Here is an 18940-nt window from a genome sequence, read left to right on the forward strand (position 1 = left end):
ATTGAGAAGTAATTGTAGCACAGTTAATTTATTTTTACTTTGATTTATATTCACTGAGTCATTGCCGAACCCTCTTAGTCCTGAGCAGGATCATGGGAGATGCTGGAACCTATCACAGTCGTCATAGGGTGCAAGGCAGGAATAAACCCTATACAGGGCAGCAGTCCATTGCTGGGTGAACACACATACACATGCACGCACACACACAATGGCCAATTTAGTATTACCAAACCACCTAACCTACATGTCTTGGAAAGTTGGAGGAAACCAGAACATTCAGGGGAAACCCGTACAGACACGCAGAGAACATCCAAACTCCATGCAGTGAGGACCCGGGAAGCAAATCTTGATCTTCTTGCTGCGGGCAGTAGTGCTACTGCTGCGGCACTGTGCTGCCTTGATTTATATTGTAAATATGAAGTTGTAATGCAAAAGATCATCCTTTCTACTATGAACGCCAGCTCCATATAAAGTTTCAGCAAAAAAAACTATATAATAGTTAAAATAATGTAAAGCATCAGAAGAAAAGTCTGTTCATTTGGCATAATGCATTGTGTTTTAATAAGAATAATTCTCAGGCTTCCATATTGTCATTGTTGAGAACATCATTGGACAGGCAAAAACTGGACCTTCTCAAACAACGCAGCAGAAAATTCATTTTTTTAACTGAAACCCCATCAGCCAGATGCTCCTGTAGAGTTACGCATAATATGGGGCAAAATCATCATTAAATGCATTCATTAAAATGATTCATTGGCAATTTCACACCTCATATATTATTTACAATGGCAACAAACACATCCTGAGTTAGCAAAAATTTCTGGAATATCCATACAAAATATGAGGCATATTACTGGAAAAACCTGCTGAGAAAATATTGTAGTATTAAGGGACAAAAATGTGTGGCAAAAACATGATATGTTGTAATATAGTGTACTGTATGTTCCAACTAATCAGTGAATGATTATAATATATTTAAACTCAATGAATTCCATAAAATACACAATTAATTTCCATTCTATTTAAAGTTGGATGTTTTTTATTTCAACAAAGCATATTATTATTTTATTATTATTATTATTATTATGATATTTGGCATATGTCAGCATTTTATTGAAGTATGAAAACACCAGTATGGCCCAATGTTATACTTGTTTGAAATTTTACTATATCAGGAATGGGTAAAAAGTTGCTTAATAAAGCTCTATATTTGCATAGTTTAGTGAAAGATCATTTTTACCAAATACGAGAGTGTTTCTAAATAGAACGTACATAAAATGTTATTATTCAAGGAAGTACATAAAATTGTTCTGTAATTATGGATAGCTTTCATATGCTGTTTTAGAGTGTGCGGTGACTTGAAAGTTGTAAATAAAACACATTCACCTTAATGAAATATGAATTTGTAATTGCTACAATGTAATTTATTTTATTTCTTCTCTGTTAGGAGATTTTTAGATATTCTCTTTGAGTTTTCTTTGAATGTTAAGTTGCCCAGAACTATGCAACAATGAGCATGCATGGCTGGCTCTCATCTACTGTATGAAAAAGCTTTTTTGTATTTTTATTTTGTTTAATGAGATACTTTTAACAGTCCTTTATATAATTGCCAGTTATAGGCTTTTTATCTTTATCCCATTAACAAAACTCACTCTTAGAATACTAAATAGATGTAGATGAGTTAAGAAAAAAATTAACAACTATACAAAATAGTGCATAATAAACTCCATTTTTCTCAAGAGTATCATACATGAATTTATCTACATGTATTACAGTAATGTCATATTTACATGTACAATATCGACACATTAAAATTCATGGTGAAAATTAGGGCTCTCTTGTCAAGACAGCATTGGCTAAATTTTCTGTTCAATAATTCTTTGAATTAAATGTGCAGCTAAACGTGTGTATTTGAATCTTAATCAATCAGTGGAGAATTTCCCTATTCCACAGTGGAGCAATATACATTGCTTGCACTAAACAAGAATACGGTTAGAGGGGGGTCGTATCTTGCATATTAACTAATTTACTCAGTTACTCATTTTCAGTAGTTGCTATTTCTCTCTACTGTAAGGCATATAGTTGAATACTTGTGAAATCCAAAAATTATCCAGAAAACAATTTTGAAAATAAGTTCCACAAGCTAAATGACTAACCTATTTGATATTGTATTACGTGAAGGACGGCCAGTAAGCCATCGTAAAGAAAGGACCGGGGTAGCAGATGTGCAGAGGGCACTGCCTGCCCCGGAGTGCTAGATGGTAGCTCCCCTGGATTGCAGTTTCACCTCAGATTCCCAAAGGGCTCCATGGGAGTTGGAGTTTGGCACAGCCTTGTTGGGTTTTGTGGGGGTTGCCAGGGGAAGCCCCAGAGCCCTACCTTGGGTTTCCACCACACCTAGGGGTATGATGATGGGAAACCTGAAGTGCTCCCATGTGCAGCATAAAAGGGACCACCTCATCTCACTCGAGGAGCCGAGTCAGGAGGAAGAAGGATGAAGCTTGCCAGAGGAGAAGTGAAGGCGGAAGACAGACAGAGAGAATGAGAGAAGAAAAGAAAAGAAACTCATCAGTCTGTGTTGGGTTTGGGGAGCTGGTACGCCCCCAGGTGGCCACAATTATTCTAAGATAAAAATGTAGACAAATGGAAAACAAATTGCAAATATTACTTGTAAAACATGTTTAGAGTAAATTAAAATAATTTCTTTCAAAGGTTTTGTCTTGACCAATTTTACATTTACTTTGTAGAATGTACCAGCTGTGAGAAGTGTATTTGTACATTCTTTATGCTAATATAATACAGAGATAAGTTATGTGATAAGGAAGTCATATAAGTGCAACATTTTTAAGAAGTGAAGACCCTTAGCAATGAAAATGGTGAAGACAGTGGAAAGGTCTACAGGCAGAAAGTAATACATGCCATTTTCTTGTATTTGCAGTTTAGGGATGCATTATTTAAGATAAAAGAAACAGGTTTTACTTTAATCTAATTACAGCTTTCGTGATATGAACAAATCTTTTGTTTTACATAGTACCTTTTATGTGGTTTTGCCGATTGTGAAAACCTGAAGGATCAGCTGGACTGTAGCTCGAATGCTTTGAATTATCTGTTGTCAAAAATAGACAGAAACAGCAACCGCTAAGATGTAATTAGCAACACCAGGAGATGTGTGTGTCTTTTGAAAAAGAAACTTTAAAAAAAAAAAGATTTTTTAAAGGAAAATGTGATCTGCTCTTAAAACCATAGGAAATAAACCATTATGATACTTGGATACAAATTACTATTCAATCATAGTCAAAATGTAACAACAGAGAACTGACTTGTGGATTGAAAGCTATGAATCAACCCAGAATGGCAGAACCTATATCACTAAACTGCACTTGCTCACAGGTTTAATCCGTATTTTTGGACAAAGAGCTACTGGTGCTGCAAGTCTTTGAGACGCAAATCATTGTAAGTAAGTAGATGATCTTTAGCATTTTGCACTGCTAAAGATTCCGAAATAGTTGTATAATGCACCTAAAAATGAAATGGAAAAAATGTGAAACCTTTCTCAAGCAGAATTAAAACACACACATAAAAATTAAAGTTGAAAATTCAGTTTTCAGAATATAAAGTCTCATAAACTGCAAAAAAGAAGAAAAATATTCTGAGTTAAAACAAATTGTCTAGACCTTAACCTTGTCAAATGGTATGTTTTTAAATCAAATATATAACTAGCAATGAGCTAGATCAACTGTGATGAAGATAAAGACTCTACTTGATCATTTTCTGGGCAGCACAGGGGTTTAGTGGATAGCGTTATTATCTCTTGGTTTTGTATGCTTGTGGTTGGCCGGCCAGGCAGCAGACATCCGCCACAGCCGCTCATTTGCAAGAAGCAGAACAAAGTCTAACAAACAGGTTTGATTCCTGAAAGGGGAAGCAAAAGTGCGTACACCTGATGAGCCCCAATTAGGGTGAAACACATGTTATGTACTCTATGTATTATTTGGCAGGTATATATATTATGTCTATGATCTGTTTCTAGCAATTGAGAGGATGCGATGAATGTTTGCCAACTGGCCGACCAAGCACAAGCGTTACCTAGTAGACAACCACCCAAATATCAGATTGTGATCAGCTGTTGGTATAAAGGAGCCCCAGTGGCATTTCTTGACACACTTCTGCTGACTAATTCATTGGCTGAAAGCATTTAATGATAGTGTGTCAGAGGGAGGATGTCCAGCATTGTTCCTAATGACGCTCACTTTTCTTTAAATTCTCTCCTTTGCTACTACTTCACCGGGGAACTAGAATGCATCCTGTATCTGCCCTTAGAATTTGTTTGTTCATTCAGTGGGTCTCCTTTGAAGTGATGTTACCCACTTTACCACAGCACAGAAAGTCACACTGGGCATCTCAGAGTTGTAGAAAATGTGAAGAGTGTCACTTTACCACATTAAAGGAATGCAGTCTCCTAAGGAAAAAGAGCCTGCTCTATCTTTTCTTAAAAAGTTCCTCTGTGTTCTGAGATGAGTCCAACCTGTCATTAACGTGGTCCCCCAAATACTTGTAGAAATGGGCCACCTCCTCATCCACTCTCTGAATAGTTACCAGACATACTGGATTGGCTCTTTGGTGCAGCGAAAGTCAATAACCAGTTCCTTGATTTTGCTGTAGTTAAGATGCAGAAAATTCTCTCTGCACCAAGAAACAAAGTTCTCCAACTGATGTCTATTATGAATGACTAATATAAATGCCTGAGTGAGTGGGCTCTGTGATGGACTGGTGCCTTGTCCAGTGCTGTTTCTTGCCTTGTACCCAGTGCTGTCGGGATTGACATCCACTTGAATCAAGTTAAGCAGATTTCATCTGATCGGATCTGATACAATCATTGTTTTATCTCTCTCTGTTGTGACAGATTAGGGCTCTCTCGCCCCCTTGTACCCTCAGACCACACGTCAGACACCAGGTAAAAGTCCAAATAATTATTATTTATTATAATAATAAGTGCACAAAGTACCACCACTCCACTATACTCAATAACAATAAACAATAACCAATCCTTCACTCTCCCAGATGCTTAGCCACCCTGCCTCCCAACTCAGCTCATCTGTCTGGGATCTCCCACACTCCTTTATACTCTTTGACCCGTAAGTGTTTCTGAGCCCTCAGTCCATGTGATTATCCAACACTTCTGGGTCGAGTAATCTCTTTTTCTTTAGCCTGGAAGTATATAATTTCTTCTGTTTCCGCGATTGTGAATTACTTCCGGGCTATAAGGAAAGTATAAGTCCCTGGGCCTCCCTGCAGCGTCCTCCAGTGGCCCCCATTGTATTCAGCAAGGCTGTGGTGAAAAACTCCAAGTTCTGTGATGCCCTGCTGGAATTCGGGGCCCTTCTATGTTGCAGGGATGGCTCCATCTGGCGGTTTGGGGTTGTTGGCCGGGATACACGGCCGGCAATCCCTCACACTGTATATATATAAAATTCAATGTCTGTCTGTATGTCTGTCCACTTTTCATGAGAGAATTACTTAATGGATTTAGATTGAGCTTTTTTTCTAGAAGTTGCTTGAATATTCCATTTGATTTTGCGACCTCTCATCATGCTAAGAATCATAGTTCGCTTGCAGGAGCGATATATTCACGCTAATCTGAGACTGAGGCTGCAGGATGAGGGGAGGAGGAACCGTGACATCAGGAGTAAGGAGCTGGGCAGGGTCCTCCTTGCTGTCCTGTTTCACTTCAATGTGGGTGAAGCCGCGGGGGACGGCTAGTAATGTATAAACATAAAAAAAACTTTATTTGCTACAGTATTTATTTTATACTTTGATCATATGCCAAAAATGCAAGTGATGACATAAATACAGCTATGTTAATTGTTTTATCATTATCACTAGAATGCCATAAAATTTTAACTGTAATGTGCTTGCAATCTGTAGGGTCTACATAAACATGAAACATCCTTATATTACAGGATAATCTTTTTAAGGCAGGAGGATGAGTGCCATTTGTTCTTCCTACTTGTTATCTATAAGAGAACTCTCTGCCTTATATACTACCACATTTTATGTAAATTTTTTTCCCGTAATAATCACTCTGAAGACAGGAGTATAAGGTGAATAGAAGCATTTTATATTCTTAAACAAAATGCTGAACTTCATACATAATAAACTTGCCTTTTAATAAAAACTGAAATGCATTTTGCAGTATCCACAAGAATAAATTAACACACCACATGCAGAACAGTGAGAGGTGAACAAACATGAAGAGAAATAAAAGAGGAAAGCAAATTCATAGCGGGATTGCTGAGCAATGTAACAACAGAAATATTTTAAATTAATCAGGGTTATCACACCAGAACCCATTGATCTTGTCAAATAAAACAAGCAATATCATCTAATGCTACATTGCATAAACTATTGGTTATTTATTAATCCCCAAAGGTTCAAAACTCACCTTTTTTTTCTCTTTTTAGTTAGTTTTGTGCTACAGTAGTTCTGTGAACAACTCTTCAGTTATCACTTAAAATATTAACATCACTCATATCATTTTCATTTTTTTCTGGACATGGATTTAAAGAAAGTCTAATAGCTACATAGTGGCAAGTTTTGTCTTTGTTTTTAAATTAAGGGCAACACATTTCTACTCTGTTGTTTCACTTAACCCTCAACTTAAAGGTTACATAAAGCTCCATTTACCTGAATTATAGATTTAAACCCAAGTTTTTTCAGTGGAAGTTTCAATAAAATAACTAGTTGGTCTAATGGGCATGACACATAAGCAGCATTTTTTGGTTTAAGTAAATGATCTTTTGCTGTAAAAATGTTCTGGCAATAACCTCCTCTTTCAAAGTCACTCAGGAGAGCCTTACAGAAATACTAGCTGTAATTATGCACAATGAGCCAGCACAACATTTTAATACATGACTCGGAGCATGCTATTAAGTTAATTGCTTAATTAATTTTAGAATCTCACCAGTGTCAACTTTTCATGTACAGTGCTTAGTGTCTTTTATTCTCCTGTGTTGGTATGTACAATAGTATATTACAGTTATTTCCATATGTATTTGGACAGTGACACAATTTTCAGAATTTTGGCCTTGTACGCCACCACAATGGATTTGAACAAAGCAGCCATTATGTGATTGAAGTGTTGAGTTTCAGCTTTAATTTAAGGGCTGACAAACTGTTCCATAGCCAGGTTGGAACAGTTCCCTCATTATTGAGTTAACATTTTCTCAGACCGTCTAATGTACTAGTAACAGTGGCGTACCTAGGGGGGGCGGCATTATTGATCACAAGCCTCAGTAAAATTTGTGTGTATGAAAAAAGTCAAATTCTCTGATTTTTAACCACAAATGCTTGAAAAATAATGTTCAGACTGTCCTTCTGCATCAGACACAGCAGTTGAAATGTATGAGGCAATGACAAAAATAAACATAAACGTTACACCGATAATAATTTCTAGGAAGATAAACAACTAATTTATAATTTATAATTTTGTTTCGTTATTAATCCGAATGTGTTCTTGCTTTGCGCAGAAAACATCCCCACCTGTTACTTTGGTTCTGGTTTTCGTAGCGTAATTATATTAAACTAATAATTACAACACGGCTTATCAGTGCATCTATACTATATTCTTGTCTAGTTGATGCTTATAAATGTATATAAAAATTATTGCTGTTTCTTTATATATGAATAAATCTATGCAAAATGTATCTTAATTTTTCTCTATACGTCATTTTAAATTTTCTATTTAAATAGATTAACATATTCAGATATGTTGGAGGGCGGCAAATTGAAGCCCCGCCCCACCCCACCCCAAGCTGCACGAACTCGAGCTACGCCACTGACTAGTAAGACCACATCTGGAGTTTTGTGTGCAGTTCTGGTCACCACAGTACAAGAAAGACAGAGGAGTGCATTCCAGGACTTAAGGACATGTCCTACTCCCACAGTCTCAGGGAGTTATACCTGCTTAGTCTTGATCAGAGGATCCAAATCCTAATCCAAATATTTAAAATCCTCAAAGGCATTGATTAAGTAGATTTCGCTGAATTCTTTTAGCTTACAAACATCAGTGGAAATTAAGGGAAAGTGTATTTAAAACTGAAGCCAGGAAGTACAACTTTACACAAACAGTTTTGGGAATCTGAAACAAACTATGCAGATATGGAGTTGAAGCAGAAGCTTTGACAACCTTTCAGAAGAATCTGGATGAGATATTGAGACAGCTTAGCTATTAGCTAAACAAACAGGCTTGATAGACTGAATGGTCTCCTCTCATTTGTCAAATTTCTTACGTTCTTATGTTTCCAGATATTTCAGTAGGAAAATCCTTTTGTTTACTCCTTATTAACTGTACAGGTAAATAGTGGCATAACTTCATGATGCATACATTACGATTTATTTATTTGAGGTAGTGTAACAAGCATAGATAAGGAACTGGGCTGAACAGAATCCTGAGATTTTTCTCACAGTATGAGAATTAGAGAGCTTCATACTTGACTAAATATAAGAAAATCCAGTAGCAAATGCCGGCTACTCTGTGCACCTATATTAGTCACATAACATTTATTTTCAAGCTGAGAATAATCCAAAAGTTTTCGAAATTCTACAAAAGTGACAGTTAACACTTTTAACTTTCAAGAGCTGACACTATACAGTAAAGGGTGGACAATCAGAATACTATTAATGATTTTTTTTCACACATTGGTAGAAGCAATTTGATTTTGAAACCAATAGATGTAAGATATAAATAGACACATCTACTAAGTGTAATGAAATTACTATGTTTTAATTGTTACTGGCACTAATAGTTGCTTATGTGATACTTTTTAAATTACTTTATGCACAAATTTTGTGCCTTTACTAATACAAGCATTAATTCTTAGCCAGGATTGCAGAAATGGTGGTCTGCTTACAAAATATCAAACAAAATAGCTGACAATGATAAACAATAAATAAGACTATTTATTAGAATGCTGCCTGCTGACTTGAACTCAAATAAAGAAGTTCAGTGAATGGATTGATATATTAGAAACACTTACTTCTGTCTTCTTTTCAAACACATAGCTAGCTGAACCAATAAACTCCAAGTTACACAAGAATGAAAATTAATTCCAAAATAATGATAATTTAACAAAAGAATATTTTAGACTTTAAGTCATTCTTGGAAACCAAGATTTTGAATTTTATAGACAGAGGTTCCAGTACACTAGAATGCAGTGAATTTAACAAGATTATAAATAATTAATGCCTAAGGAATTAGTTTGTCAAAAGGATTGAAATTTCAGACAGATTTCTGTATAATGCAGTTCATTTCAGTGTTTCAGTTGCTTGTAAAAAGCTTAATTAAATATAGGTATGGTAAATATAAACTGTTCCATCCAGAAAGTGTGTGTCAGTTTGGCTGCTCCTTTTGGAATTTAATGGATAACTGGGCTTGAGCAACCAAACTGGCATTGCAATGGAAGTTGCAGTGCATACAGAAGCTGGTGAGTGGTGTTTATGTGATATATCATGGCGGCTAGTGCTTGCATAGAGATTCTTTCAGGCTTCTTGAAAGATGCTATATAAATACAACTATGTTAAAAAGAATGGTTATTGTATGCTGTTCTGAAAACACTTTTTCCCTTACAGGCTAATGGCAACAACGCTACTATTGTTCAAACAGCACTGTCGATAGTAATTCAGTTCTTACAAATATTTGAGTGCTAATTCACCCGTTAAGTTCCAAATCATAATTTTTAACAGTATAATAAATAATCTGCATGCTAATCAGATGTGAACAATAAGCATCACAGCAACTAATACTGAACATATTCAAGGACAAAGAGAAAAACTAGCTTTGGCACTAGTTCAGTGAAAACCAGAGATGTCATCTTTACCATAAATCACACATAACAACAAGTGACAAAAGTCCAGTAACTGGTTCCTATATATTTAATTTTTTTCAGGCTTTGCTATTTTGGTGTACTGTGTGTGATTTATGCCACTGACTACTAGCTAATGCAAAAACCCTACTGAGCAGTTGCTTTTTTAGATGCATCATGTTTTGGTTAATCATATACAGTATTATAAACTGTAACCATTTGCATAGTGACTGAGAAACACACTAAATGTCCCTTCAGATTTACAGTGTCTTGAAAAACATTACATTTTCGTAATAATTATTAATATGCAAAATTCCCTTACTAATAAATAAATATGTTATTTTAACATGTAGTATATAATTTTTTTTGCATATGGAAAGCCACCCCAAGGCATTTTAAATGTAAAAATCTGTAATTTAATTCTGTATTAGAATTGTGCTAGAGTCAGGTTAAGTTACTTGCTCAGATGTCACTTACTGAATCAAAAGTGCAGAATGAATTCTGAGGCAAGTTTTACAGCCCAGTGTCTAAACCAGTAGACCATAATGCCTGCTAACTTTCTTTTATTTATGATAATCTGCAGGAAGATATAAAAGATATTTCTGATTTCTCCCAATGTTTAGGTATAGACAATCTGCTACTTACAAGAAAATCATTAATATTTTTTTTAAATAGAGTGTTTGTAATCTGTCAGTTTGGGAATGCTCAGATACTCTCATATTTTCAGTGTGGAGAATCTGCAAAACACAAGCTGGTTATTTTGTTCATGAATTATAACTTTTGTATGAAAAGGCAGTAATGTACAAAATACTATAACATATTATTATCAGCCTACTTAATCCAGTTCAGGGTTACCCAGGCCAGAACAGATACCAACAGCATTGGGTATAAGGCTGGAATTGGTTCAGGGTCACTCACATACACCCACACTCACACTGGGCCAGTTAACCTGTCCTAGATGTCATTGGGCATGTAGGGGGAACCCAGACAGACAACGTTTGGGTGCATTAAGTAGCAAAGATGACCACTGTGCTGCCTTTCCATTCCTGTTAATAGTCATAGATAGATAGATAGACAGACAGACAGACAGACAGACAGATAGATAGATAGATAGATAGATAGATAGATAGATAGATAGATAGATAGATCTTTATTTGTCCCTAAGGATTTTTACAGAAGGTCTTTAAGTAAATAAATAAATATACACACTATGGTCTGATCTCACATCAGAATGACTAAAAATGAAGAAAATTTCTGACAGTAACAGTAAAGCATTATGCAGGTGTGTTGCTGTTGGTATAAAGGAGCCTCAGTAGCATTTCTTGACACATTTCCACTGAGTAATTCAATTGGCTGAAAGTACTTAATGATAGAGTGTCAGAGGGAGGATGTGCAGCATTGTTCGTAATGGCAAGGGTAAGACTGAACAGGTGACTGACCACATAGTTGGTCAGCACAGGCCTTGAGAATTCGAGGACTGACTCCATGTGATCCCACAGATTTTCCTGTATGTATCTTCCTCAGTTGCTTCCTTACTTGGTTCCTACAGTTATAGACAGCCTACACTAATGATCAGAGGTGGACTTGTCACTAGACTTTCCAGTTGTTGGTGTAGTAGGAATGGAGTGGTTAAACTGGTCATTGGAAGAAGGTTGAAGAGGGGATGGAAAAATCAATCACAAAATGGGTTCAGGGAGTTAGCTTTGTCCATATCCCCTTCTAGCACTTGAGCCCTAGATTGCTTGAGTCCAGTAATTATGCCCAGGCCATTCCAGGCAGCCATCATTTTATTCTGAGTGAGGTTGTTTTCTGTTTATCTTTGTGCACTTCCCTTCCTTCACTCAGCTTTTTCTTTAAGCCAGCAAGCTGTATTTTATAGAAATTAAGTACAACTGAAACATGTCTGAGGCATGTGAATTTATATAAATATGGTAATGAATGCTGGTTTTTATTACATTTATTTAGTAATTGACCTGTTTTTATAAAATTTTTGATAGGTTAAAATGACAAATACCAGCATCAGATGGAACAATATTTGGTAAAAAACTATGTGCTGTATGTTACATCCTATCACTGTTGTGATGCAAGTTACAAATTACCTACACTTTTGCAGTTTGTCTGAAAATAAAGACTTGCTATGGTGACCCCAAGGTGCGAGCTGCAGAAAATGAAAAGAAGTGGCACACACAAAATTTAAGAGTGTCAATATTATAAAATGACTCATGTAAAGGTCAGGGGCTGCAGCATTAAGAGGTGACGTGCACACTTGGCTTTGCATCAGAAAGTCAATGTGTTTGCGGTTCTAAGGAGGCAGACTCTTCCACTGTTAATGTACCATTATTTAATGCTAGATTAGATGAACGCACAAATGCTTTTTCATCAATTGCATTGTGTGTATGAGATGACTGAATAAGTAAAGCTGTCAATAAAGCAGGCCGAGCAGACTTGTGACCGACCGCTTCAGCAGCCAGTATTCTTAATACAGTGTGTGATATATATATGAAAGCAGGGAGAATGTTACTAGGGAGTCAAAATTTGGAACAAAGCTTGTTGCCTTGGACCCCCTTTAAACATGCATAGTCACTGTACGCTGGCTCGACATGCAGTAAACATGGTTACATGCTTGTATATATGATGGATTTGTGAGCATGTCTGTTTCTGCTTTACTCCGGCCACACCTCTATCTCAGAAAATAGTTGAATACATATAGACACCTATGCCCATGTTACTCATATTTATCTTTAATAAATTAGCCCCTGATGTGTTTGTCTCTCTATGCTTACTAATCCTAAAGAATTGCTGCTTCCCCATGACCCTGACCTGGATAAGTAGATTTAGAAGATGCATGCATGCATGGATGGATGTTTAGAACTAGACGTGTAATGTACACAGTTGCAGGTAGTCTAAGCCTGTTTCAGTGTAGCTGTGTACTAAAATCTGAAATGTGATTTTAAAGTTTGCCTTTTAAAAAAATAAAACTCAAAAAACGCTATTTGAGCGGAAATCAAATTTGGAAGTGTCACTCATCTGTATCAATGCATACCGTAATAAAAATGAATCTCTGGAGGCCACCATACTACCATCAGTGTACTTCTATTCAGGAGTGATTGACACCAAGCAGCATTCTACTTTTGTTTTGAATCTCTCTTTCTATATTTTCATTAGACAATGATCATGTGGTCATATTATAATTGTGTTTGTTGTGGAAATTTCAGATCATAGTAACATATTTGTAATGTTATTATTAAATGCATTTTCACACACTGCGGTGGGCTGGCGCCCTGCCTGGGGTTTGTTTCCTGCATTGCGCCCTGTGTTGGCTGGGATTTGCTCCAGCAATCCCCCGTGACCCAGTAGTTAGGATATAGCAGGTTGGATAATGGATGGATGGATGGATATTCACACATTTAAAATAAAAAAATTAGTTTGTCTTTTTCATCAGCAAGCTACCCCTCGAGAGTGATTGACAGCTCTTTCCACCAACTAACATGTTTCATTTTGAATTGGCAGCCTTCTTTTATATAGTTAACTTTGGTTATACGTTGCTGTAATAAGTGTATATGTTTAATATGTTGCTGTGCTCTGTACAAATATTTTATAAATCTACTTTTCTTTCTACTCACATACACAACTAATACAAAGCCAGACTTCGCACAGGGGCGCATCATTTAGAACTGCTTGGCAAGCATTAGAAGACAAGACAGGGACAACTGCAAAATTGGCAACTTGCACTATTTTTCATCTGTCAGAGTCAACATGAAATTGTATCCTCTTTGCCTTGTTTAAAATAGTATTATTCACCTAAGTGGGGGGCCTGCACATGAAGAAAGGGTATAAAGCCTTGGAACATTGCCCGGCACACCACTGAAGCCGATGGACTATTGGGAGATAACGTCATCCGATCCGGAAAATCCTTCCAAAGCAGCGACAAAAATGACAGATTCTATACATCGGGCCCACACTCCCGAAGGTCTTGTCATGGCTTCCTTCATCTGTTATGCCACGTAAACCGTCATTAAAGAAAGCTAAGTTATTTCTCCTATGTGATTTCTTACTGCCGTATCACTAAGGGCGGGATATCGCCTTTTAATATCATATCTATATAGTTTCGGGTTATGTAACACGCTACAATTACAAAAGAACTTATTTCAAAAAGGGAACTAACACCCCCTGCTGGATACAGTTGCATGTGGCAAATCTCAACAATTATGCACTTGTAAATTTCTTCAGCTTGCATTTCAAGGCCACCCTATTTTGCAGACTATATCAAAGTACTGTATCTACTCAGCCTAATAAAAAAGTAGTACATGAATAAAGACATTAAGGCAATGGGGATGCTATCTTCACATTGATTGCTGGAAGCCTGAAGGATTTTGAAAGGTATTTTCCCATCTGCACTCAGTTGTAAATATGCATATAGTATCACAGGACCCCTGGGCATTGGAAAGGGGGCGTACTGTCTAATCTTGCATCTACAGAGCTTGAAATCTTAGGCATCTATAACACATAATAAAAACTTATCAGCATGCAAAAGAGGCTCAGTAGTTTACTTGATTGTATCTTTGTTGAAGAAAGTATGTATTTAAGGTGAAATGAAGAAATTCAAAATTGTCCAGACATCTCATGTACCTGTGTTAATGGTAAATGTGATATGGTAGCAGGTTTCAGGTCCATACCTCTTCTGATTTTACACTCTATTTGTCTTCTTTTATAACTGCACATTAATGTATTTAGGTAATTATATATGCTATGTACACAATGAGAGCAGATGATGGTGGTGAGATGGACAAGTGAGTCAATGCAGAAGTGGCAGTATAGCAAATGTATGACCTGTGGAGATAAAGCAGGAACTGTCCTCAGATGAGCTTTTGGTTTATCAGTCAGTTTACATTCTCATCCTGACCTATGATCATTAACTCTGAAAACTGACCAAGCAATCAGAATTAGTTCCCTGTGCAGGTATTTGTAATGCGTGCTTGTGTATTTTTATTCATGCTTATGCAGAAAAAAAGAAATTGGTGTTCACCAACATTAATGAGCAATGCTCAATAACTGTATTGAACTGTCACAACAGTTTAATCTCTCTTATCATATTTTAAGAAGACCAGGGTATTGTTATGACAAACTGAAATTGTATCCAGATACAATTTTAAATTCCTTGAATTGACAAGTAAATTTGTAGCTTTGTATGTTTCATTTATTTCCCTTCTGCTTCACTTCCAGTTTTCTTGACCTGGGACAGCCCGGATGCCACCTGCTCTTTCCAGTTTCTACTTCAAACAGCTTTTATTTTCATCACTTTCAAGGCACAGGTAACATTGTTATTTCCTGTATATATATACATATACAGGGTGAGTCAAAATTATGTTAACATTTAAATGGCGGAAACAATTTATTCACAAAGCATACTTCAAATGGGCAAGATGATTTACAGGAATGTCTCAACCTGTTTGCCATCATGTTCAACACATGTACCATATGTGGTACATAAATTGTCCACAAAAATTGTATATAACTATGTACATAGCAGTACCATTTTGACTCCCCCTGTATATACATACGGAATTCTCTTGCATATGATCTCAACAGGCGGCATGGTAGCGCAGTGTCTGCGTGGGTTTCCTCCCACAGTCCAAAGACATGCTTAGGTTAGGTGCAATGGCAATCCTAGATTGTCCCTAGTGTGTGTATGTGCCCTGTGGTGGGCTGGCGCCCTGCCCGGGATTTGATTCCTGCCTTGTGCCCTGTGTTGGCTGGGATTGGCTCCAGCAGACCCCGTGACCCTGTAGTTAGGATATAGCGGGTTGGATACTGGATGGATGGATGGATGATCTCAACACACGGATGTTATTTTTCAACAACATGGAAATACCAATTGGTCTCCAGTACTGGTATTGACTGTTAAGTCTGCATGTAACACGCCACCAAATAGATTGTCAGTGAAGCCTTTCTGGTCTATGTAGATAAACAGGTCCTCTACTATGTCACTGTAAAAGAAGTTAATTAAAATGTAAATTTGTAGCTGACTGCCTTTGTTATTAAGAAGACGAAAAGAATAAAGTGAGAGAAAGGAATGATGTAGGTCTAACAAATAGACATTTATTCTGTGTGGAGTTTTTGTTTTCTGTTCATCATTGCTCACATTTTTTACTTTGTACAATAGCTTGTTTTTCACTTTAACTGTATGATTATACCTTCACCTACACTGTCTAGTTTATTGTCTAGCAATTTGTGTTAGAATTCTTGCTAGGCAATAATAATAAGATGGTATAAAAGGAGTTCACTCAAGTCAGCTGTATAAAGTAACTTAAAATTATTCAAAAATTAAGAAAATATATTCATTGCCAGAAAAATGTACAGTATAAGAGCCTAACAGTGAAAATGTTCTTGGAAAATTTAAAGTGCCTGACTAAAATTAAGAACCCAGTGCTCTTCTTTAGATATTCCTCATGTAGACCGAGAGTAATATTTTACCAAGTACCCTAAGCTTCCATACCCACTCCAAAAACTGGATAAATCAATGCATCATATACATAAATTTTTGTACCGTATGTCAGATTTTACAAACAAAAGTTTTTAGAGTTGGATGACAGTAGTCTATTAAAATTTAAATAAAATCCAGCAAACCATTCTGAAATAACACAACAACAAAAGCAGTAAAAGTATTGTAAACCTAACTAGAGTCTGGTTCCAAAGGAATAAGGGTAAAAATTAGCTCATGTTTGATCTATTGATTCTTTAGCTTCAGCTGAGACAGTAAAATTTAGCTAGCAGCTGGTGTCTGCCTGATCATGAAAAAATATTTCAGAAGAGCTTTTCATGTGTGCTGGCTAATGATGACAGCATCCATTAATATTATTGACTTGTAGTTTAGTTACTTCTTAGTGAAGGCCTAGCCCAGGCTGCATAAACCCAGAATGTGCTTTTAGTTCCAAGCTCAAATTTATCAAGCATCTCAGAGTTACTTATAGGAACTACACTAAAAGTTTGACTAGGATAACAATATGTCCTACCTCAGAATCAGGCATGAAAAATAGTTATGAAGTCCAGCAAGGAGTAGAAGGCCACATCTGAAAATATATGTTGTCACAATTTTACGGTAACCCTTGCCACAAATTACCACTCAAGATGTTTAGTAGTTTTCCAATACCAACATAATAATAGTAGTAATAAAGTTTAAAATATTAGGAGAAGAGGAAGAAGGAAAATATAGTAAGGTAGGATATTGGCTAAGCTACATGAATTGTTGTCACTCAATCGCAACAACATCAAGAATAATACTGTAATGAGCACCAAGATGAAAATACTAAGTCACACACACTGAATGAGAGTTTAGCCACTTTTATTTAACAATGAATGGTTCACAGACTTACTTTCAGAATTATTACCTCCCCACAGTATGGCTATGGGAAATGCCAGTAAAGGAACAGTTATTGAATGGGTCAGATCAGGTCAGGTTGGGGAACATGCACTGCTACAGTTACTGCACCCACCACACAACGAAACCACAGGGCAGACACGAGATCCTGTCCCCATCCCATTAATCTGCTGTAGCCAGGTGTTACGTGAGTATCCCCCTTGGCCTGGTCAAGCCACTGAGGTCCTTAACAATGAGGATCTTGCAAGCTGGATCACCCTCAGGGAATTGTGCCACATGGCCGTAGTGCTGTAACTGACACTCCCTCACAATGCCTCATTTGGGACTTCGTCAGCAAATGCTCATTTGACACAAAGTCAAACCAGCAGTACCCAAGATTCTCCAAAAAGACAGAGTACCAAAGAAGTCCAGTCTTTTTCTCAAGACAGGAAGCACTGGGACTCTAAAGACCTTCGTCCTTTTGGATAGATATCAGGAGTGCCACACACCCCTTTCCAGCGACCTCATGACCCCCCATATTCTCCCAATCTGTCTACTGACTTCATAGGAAGAGTCAACAGAGACATGAATGTTGCTGCTCTCTCCGTAGGTAGACGCACTGCTGATGGCTATGCCCAAGAGCTCATTAAAGACCTGGATCTTGGTTGAGCAATAAGTTGTGTTTCCTATCTTTTTCCAGAGCTGTGTGCCATGTCCCTCTCTGTAATCCCCCCTTATCTTCTGAAAGGCTGTATTTAGCGAATGCTCTGGTGATCTCCACCTGCCTTCTTGATCCTTCCCAGGCTTGTAAAATATAATGTGAATGTTCCAGGAGTCTTTGAAATGCAGACCTCAGCATACTTGTGACATTTTGCTGTCAATCATCTGTCCTGCTCTGCCTATCTTCAGGGTTATATGCTGGCTACTACAGTACAGTTTGCATCCATTAATAACTGTGTGTTAATCCTGTGATACTGCTTGCCATTCACATGTGCATATTCATCTATACTTGGGTCAGTAATCTTTACATGAAAGACAATTTGCATAAATGCAGCTTACTTTAATACTAAATCACATGGAGTTGTGGGAAAATGTATAAATCTGTGTATTACCTCACATGTTGTAAGGATGTTCAAGGTTTGGTGCAAAATTTGAGAAATATTTGGTTGTGATATAACCAAACCCTTGGTATTACAAAGCTGCATTTTCCCTGTGATGAAAAAAGTAATGATACCAACAATTTAATTTTGGCTTCTCCATGTAGATCGATCAGTCATGTAATGTACTGTATAAGATGTGTTACAAATATTATTCTATCTCTATCAGATTAATGTCTTTTTACGAGTTGTCCACCGTCTCCAAAACACTCTACCTTTCCCAGGATGTGCATGTTGATCTCTGTCTGTACGACATCTTCTGGCAACAAACTCTCCTAAACTCTGGTGCAGATTCCTAAATTAGAAAAAATGTTCAAATGCGGTTACTCCTATTACTTAGAGCATCATTCTGAGATCTTTAAACGAGTTAGGCCCATTTTCCTACTCTGAGACGTTTGATAAATATGGGCTCTGCACTACAAATATATTTCTTTTTCACTATTCAGGATTATCCTTTTTCCATCAGAACATATGTTTTTGTGGAAGAACAAGATTCTAATGCATAACACAATTGTGTGTGTATTCATTTTAATGAGGAATATCAAACTGACTTGAAACCTGTCCTA

At 36.9% G+C, this 18940-nt stretch overlaps 1 protein-coding gene across 6 annotated transcripts in view; it reads left to right on the forward strand.

Annotated features, from left to right (window-relative positions):
- The window catches only part of frmpd3 (FERM and PDZ domain containing 3), a 781596-nt gene that overhangs the window by 307949 nt on the left and 454707 nt on the right, over positions 1–18940 (forward strand). For all 6 annotated transcript variants that reach the window (XM_039765859.1, XM_039765862.1, XM_039765860.1 and 3 more), the window contains one exon: positions 15084–15172. The gene's annotated coding sequence lies outside the window, so the exon portion shown is untranslated. The remainder of the gene's footprint in view (positions 1–15083; positions 15173–18940) is intronic.

The sequence above is a fragment of the Polypterus senegalus genome, chromosome 10, assembly GCF_016835505.1.
Source record: "Polypterus senegalus isolate Bchr_013 chromosome 10, ASM1683550v1, whole genome shotgun sequence".
In the NCBI taxonomy this organism is placed as follows: Eukaryota; Metazoa; Chordata; class Cladistia; order Polypteriformes; family Polypteridae; genus Polypterus; species Polypterus senegalus.